Source organism: Physeter macrocephalus, chromosome 4 (genome assembly GCF_002837175.3).
Source record: "Physeter macrocephalus isolate SW-GA chromosome 4, ASM283717v5, whole genome shotgun sequence".
Taxonomy (NCBI): Eukaryota; Metazoa; Chordata; class Mammalia; order Artiodactyla; family Physeteridae; genus Physeter; species Physeter macrocephalus.
Genome location: NC_041217.1, coordinates 38,952,091 through 38,958,935, shown reverse-complemented (window position 1 = coordinate 38,958,935; position 6,845 = coordinate 38,952,091).

Below are 6,845 nucleotides of genomic sequence, written 5' to 3'. Positions count from 1 at the left end.
GCCTAGGACAGTGTCTGGGACTCAAAATTGGAACTGAGTAATTATTTGTTGGCTGACAGATTGAAAGAATGATGTATGAGATCTCTGAGCCGAGCTTGGGGCAGGCAATATTTGGGTCTTTATGATATCTGGGCCTGAATGAATCCAAGAGGAATGTCCAGGCAGGTTGCATGCCCCTGGGGACTGCAGAGTTGGGTCCCAGTCTGACTGGCCAGTGTGCAGGGCAGGCCTCTTTTACAGGACAGCTGGTAAAAACCTGGTCTGGGTATTTTTCCCTAGTGGGCCTCCTGGGACTTTGCATGTCCTACTGTGCGAAGCTGATCTCAACACAGAGGCTGTCCATGCTGTGTCCTTTCCAGGTCCTGCTTCATAAAAAAATTCAAGAAGTCACTTCTTCAGGTTTTCCTTAACAGGAGCCCATTCGGAAGCCAACTTTGAAAGGTTGCAAAGGTGCAGGACATTTGGCTTCTTTATCATTTATTTGCTGGATGCCTTTGGGCGAGTTCCCTGAACTCTCTGGGCTTCAGTGTCCCCATGTGCACGTAAGCCAAATGTTCCCCGGCCTCCCACGCCCATGGACACCAGTGAGGCCACGTTAACATCAGAGCTAGATTGTGTTGACCACCTGGCCTCCAGCAGCACAGCTGCATGATCTTAGGCTGTTCCAGCTCCCCTGTTATTTCTGAGGCTGATAGGAAGTCTCTCACATGTGCTCATGTTCTGCTGACAAGCTATTTGTGGAGGATCCCTGGCCACTGTCTCTGCTACCATGCCTGAGATCTGATTTAAATAACAAAAAGTTTACGTGGAACTTTTCTATTAACAGATCTTCAGTCAGATCACTCTTATGATGTATTTTCAAGGGATAAGAACTTTTAGGTAGAAAACATAAAAACCTAGACATAAAGAAGAGGCCTAAATATACAAGCACAGCATATTCAGACGAGGGCTTTTGAACAAGACCTCATCTTTTCCAAAGTTGTTTCTGGCTTAAGGACAGCAGGTGGCAGCAGAATCAAGCTTTTTCACAGCAAGAAGCTTCTGGAGCTTCAGATGGTTCTCAGAGGAGGAGAGAAACAGCTTTTAGTAAAAACCTTTCATCTAAAAATCTAAACTCAGCAGAAGAACAAAAACAAAACAGAGTGAGGAACCAGCGCCATTAGCCTCAGCCACTAAAGATCAGGATGTCGTTCCTTGGCTGCCATCCACACAGCCACATCTTATCCTTCCAAGGAATCCTGAGATTGCCATGGACAGTGGCCTGGAAAGGAACCTGGGGTCTGTTTCTCCTTGAATAGGGTTCCTGTCCTGATGGTGCCCTTGTCAGATGTTAAAGCTGGTTCACCAGGAAACAGACTCTGGTCAGGGTTGGGCTTCCTGGAGAGGTCAGCCCAAATTCAGAACAAATTTATGTATGAAAAAGGGTTTTTTTAAAAAGGAGATCTTGGATGTAATAAAAAGAAGTGCATTACTGCTATGTGCTATAACACAGATGAACCTCAAAAACATCACGCTAAGTGAAAGAAGACAGTCACGAATGCATGATACCATTTATAGGAAATGTCCAGAATAGGCAAATCGAGAGACAGAAAATAGATTAGTGGTTGTCTAGGGCTGGAGAGGTGGTGATTGAGGAGTGACTGTTAATGAGTACAAGGTTTCTTTTGGGGTGACAATAATGTTCCAAAATTAGATTCTGGTGATGGTTGCATAGTTCTAGAGATATACTAAAAACTACTGAATTGTGCACTTTAAATGGGTGAACTTTATGGTATGTAAATTATCTCAAAACTGTTTTAAAAAGAGAGAAAAGGGAAAGTATACTTTGAACACTAATATATTTCAAGTGAAAATAAACCTCAAATAACTATTCTGAGCAGAGAAACCGAGACAGACGCAGACGGGGAGAGAAAAAGACTCTGCAGCTGCCACAGAAAAGAATTGGAGGTTGGTTAGAAATATGACTCCGGTTCATTGGTGGATTTTACTTTTCGTTTAGATGCTGATGTGATAATGGTACAATATGCTTCCTGCTTCGGCAACACACTTTCTGTTCCTAAGGACTGCAAATACTTTCTCACCTTAAAGAGTGACTGGATGACGGGGGTGGCTATCTCACTGTTTTAAAGGATGAAGCTCTTCCTGGAACAGGCCAGTAGAAATAGCAAAACTCTGAAGTCACACAGGCGTGCTTTCAAATCCAAGATCCTCCTCTTATTAGCTATGAGGTGTCCGTTCCTTTTCCATATCCACATCTCAAGTTTGAGTAAGAATGATTTAACACGAAATATGAAAGTGCCTAGCCTATAATAAACATGGAATTTATGTTATTTTCCTAGAATGTCCAGCCTCACCGGCCAGAAGACTTTTTCTCTTAAAACCAAGCTGTATCATGCAGCAACTTTCCTGCTGCTCCTATGGCTCTAAGTCTCTGAAGGTCTTCTCTACTGCCCCCCAGTACCCCCCTGCCAAGTCCATTTTCATCGACAACCTTATAATCACTTTTTACAGCAATGGGAACTCCCTGAGAATGGAAAATTAGTCAATGACAATATTGTATTGGGAAGCATCTGAGTAGGAGGGAACCCCTGTCCCTGGCTACCTAAAACACAAGTCTAGTCAGTAATATATGTCTATAATATAACCCTGGATACCAATGGTGCAATGGAAACTCTGCTCCCACCAGAACAATAGTGTTTATATTAGAGAATTTGAGGTGTTATGATCAGAAGCATTTCTAGAAACTACAGAATATTGGGATAAAATGTCAACACTTTAGTCAAGATTGTACTTAAAATCCATGTAAGTTTTTAACTCCATAGGCATCCTAGTAGCTTTGGGGGAAAATTATACTCTCTGCATAGTGTAATGGATGAGAAAATGGGCTAAGGAGGCTGCCTTGTTTCAAAGCTTGGCTCTGCCTCCTGTGAAACCAGGGCAACTACTTATCCTCTCGGTGCTTGTTTCCTCACACATCAATTGAGGGAATAATAGTATCTATTTTATAAGGCTATATAAGGATTCTGTACGTTAATGTAACATGCTTAGAACAGTGCTTGGCACGTAGTAAGCATCAATAAATCCATTAATTCAACAAATGTTTATTGGGACTTCCCTGGCGATCCAGTGGTTAAGACTCAATGCTTTCACTGCCAGGGCCCGGGTTCAATCCCTGGTCGGGGAACTAAGATCCCACAGGCTGCACGGTGTGGCAAAAAATAAATAAATTAAATTTAAAAACAAAAGGACCTCACAAACGTTTATTGAATATAGTTGTGGCTCAATATGTGACACTGTTTTATGCTGGGAATACTAAAGTCAATAAAACAGAATAAGTCCCTGCCCTCATGGAGCTTATTTCCTGGTGGGAAGAGGCAAACAACAACAAAAAAATACATACATACACACATATGAATTGTGTCCTCCTACCCCATTCCTCTCCCCCAAGTCATATGTTGAAGCCCTAACCGCCCCCCCACCAAGGCAGTGGTATTTGGAGGTAGAGCCCTTGGGATGTAATTAGGGTTAGATGAGGTCATGAAAGTGGGGCTTTCATGATGGGATCAGTGCCATTATGAAAAGAGAGACACCGGAGCACTCTCTCTGCCATGTGAGGACACAGTGAGAAGGTGGCCATATACAAGCCAGGAAGAGAGCCCTCACCAGGAACCAAATCTGCCAGCACCTTGATCTTGGACTTCAAGCCTCCAGAACTGTGAGAAAGAAATGTCTGTTATTCAACCACCTAATTCATGTTATTTTGTTATAGCAGCCTGAGCAGACTAAAACAGATTTGTTTGTAAATACATATTTGAAATAGGAACCTTGAATAGGCACAGAGCTGGTTTTACCAATGGAAAGAGCCTTATACTAAACTATGGTGGGGAGCTTGCATTCCCATTTTAGCAATGGTACCCACTCTCCACAGAGTAGCCATGGAAAAGTCACTTGATGACTCTTATCTTAGATGTCTGCATCTATTAAGTGATGAACTAGATGATCCCTGAAATGTTTGGTCCTGCCCATCTTATGGTTGGAATAGCAATTCACCTTCTGGGTAATTTACACACATAAGTGTGCTAATACTTAGGGTGGCAGAGAGGGTGATTTAGAGTAGACACTGATTATCTTGATTGTACTTTTCAAACAGAAGATTAACTAACTCCTAAATTTGGATTTGGCTTCCTAGTTAGCAATGTTTCCTTCCTGGAAAAGAAATAGCGTGTGTCAAAGAGAGCAGCGCCTTTGGATAATTTTTTTCCTTCTTCCCTGGTTTCTTGTGAGCTCTGACTGTGCAGTTCTCTGGGAGCCTCTTCCTTCCCAGATAACAGCTGAGACAACAGAGCTTATGGTTTTCCTGAGGTTCCTTTGATAAATGGCTAACATCTGATTGATCCATTCTCATTTCACCCATTACTTGCACAGAAATACTGTAGAGAGTGTAACAGCACAAGAGAATAATTTTAAAATTTTTCAGACATTTTGTAAGATTTGATTTTTCTGCTTCTCTCACCTCTGAATGATTTCACTGGGGTATCTTGGATGTAAACGATTCTTCAAGTTCTTTTGCTCTTGGATTCTCCAATTCTCTGAGCAGGTGACAGCCTCTAGAAATGCATTAAGGGGCCTCCCTGGTGGCGCAGTGGTTAAGAATCCGCCTGCCAATGAAGGGGACACGGGTTCAAGCCCTGGTCCGGGAAGATCCCACATGCCGCGGAGTAACTAAGCCCCTGTGCCCCAACTACTGAACCTGCGCTCTAGAGCCTGTGTTCCGTAACAACAAGAGAAGCCACCACAGTGAGAAGCCCGCTCACCCCAACGAAGAGTAGCTCCCACTCGCCGCAACTAGAGAAAGCCCACGCACAGCAACGAAGACCCAATGCAGCCAAAAAAAAAAAAAAAATGTAATGCATCTAAGGAAAGATCATATCACTTCCATTTTTTGACCCCTGGGCACCTTCCACTACTAAATACACTAAAGAAAACAAGAATCTTCTCCTGTTAGCTCTGGTGCTGTGGAATTGAGGGACAACCACAAAGAAATCAGAGTATATCCTATAACGGAGCTGTCAGGCAGCTTGTGATGGCAGAAATATTGTTTTTCCTGGTGATGAGACTAGAAGGATCTTCATAAAGCCAGCAGATGTATCATTTTCATTTCTGAAAGTCCATTTTATAATAGATTGTTTCTCAAAATGGGAAAAAATGAGATTTTTGAAATATTTTAAAAAATGCTCAATGTCACTCTTAAGATAAAAACAAATAAAAATTACAAGAGGATGCTTAGCAGATTGGCAAAAATTTTAAATAACCTCCTCTGTTGCCATTTTCATGTAAAGGTATTAGGAGTATAACTTGCTGAACAGAAGACAACTTGACAATATCTATCAAATTTTGTAGTGCACAAAGATTAGAGTAGTAATTACTTAGATCCAGTAATTTCACTTCTAGGAATTTATCCCACAGATCTTCCAGACATGTGCTCAAAGATGTAAGTATAAAGATAATTATTGCAGAATTATTTGTGAGAGAAAAAAAAAAGAAAGAAAGAAATTGAGAGGTCCATGAAGAAGACTGGGTAAATAAGTTAGTAAGCTAGAGTATATCCATATAATGGGATACTATTAAAGAATAATCTTCATGATGTACTGCTAGGGGAGAAAAGCATACAGAAACATGTAGGTAATCCCATTTGTTTAATATTCAGAAACAAGTGACACAAGTGGCATCTGGGGAGGGAAATTAGAAAACAGTTTTTCTTTTATACCCTCATTTTTCACTGTATACTTTTTTTTAACATTTAGATTTTGTACCATTTGTGTGTATATTTTAAAAAGTAATTAAAATTTCATCACCCACAATAATGACACACAAAAAAATCTATGGGAAATAGCTTACACACATTGAATTTTGTTGTATGTCAGGCACTGATTTTTTAAAATACTTTACATGTATTATTTGATTGAATTCAACCAGGACCTTGTAAGTTGGGTACTATTATTATTATTTTTTGCGGTACGCGGGCCTCTCACTGTTGTGGCCTCTCCCGTTGTGGAGCACAGGTTCCGGACGCGCAGGCTCAGCGGCCATGGCTCATGGGCCCAGCCGCTCCGCGGCATGTGGGATCTTCCCGGACCAGGGCACGAACACGCGTCCCCTGCACTGGCGGGCAGACTCTCAACCACTGCGCCACCAGGGAAGCCCAAGGTGGGTACTATTATTATCGCCATTTCACCGAGTGGGAAAATTGTGGTAGAGAAAGACTGAATAGGATTCACACCTAATCAGTGACAGAGCTGAGATTTGAACCCAGGCACCTTTGTTCTAAGACCAGAGTCTTAGCCACCATGTTCTACTGCTCCTATGCAATCTCAGACTTCCATGACAAACTCTTAATTATACTGTAGCCAATACAAAACTTAGAAAACAAACTCAGATGTGCAAGGACGTTTATACTTTCTTTGAGTCAACTTAAAATGGATTCTGAGTCCCCATCCAGCTTTACTGGAAGAAAATATAATCTTAGTCATTATTGGGGCTCCCCTCTCCAAGCGTTGTGCAAGGTCCTGGGGTCTTGCCTGGTAGAGACCCTGACAGTCGTCAGCCAACGCTGGTCACCACGGAGATGTCCACTGACCCAGTTCAAGACTCTCCAGCCACAGCGTGTAGTCGTACCCACTCCCACCTCTACATTTCAAGCTTCTTCATATTCTTGGGAGGTTTTCTCCTTCCCTTTTCCTGCTGCCTTCAAAGGCATGGAAAGGGCTTCCCTGGTGGCGCAGTGGTTGGGAGTCCGCCTGTCGATGCAGGGGACGCGGGTTCGTGCCCCGGTCCGGGAAGATCCC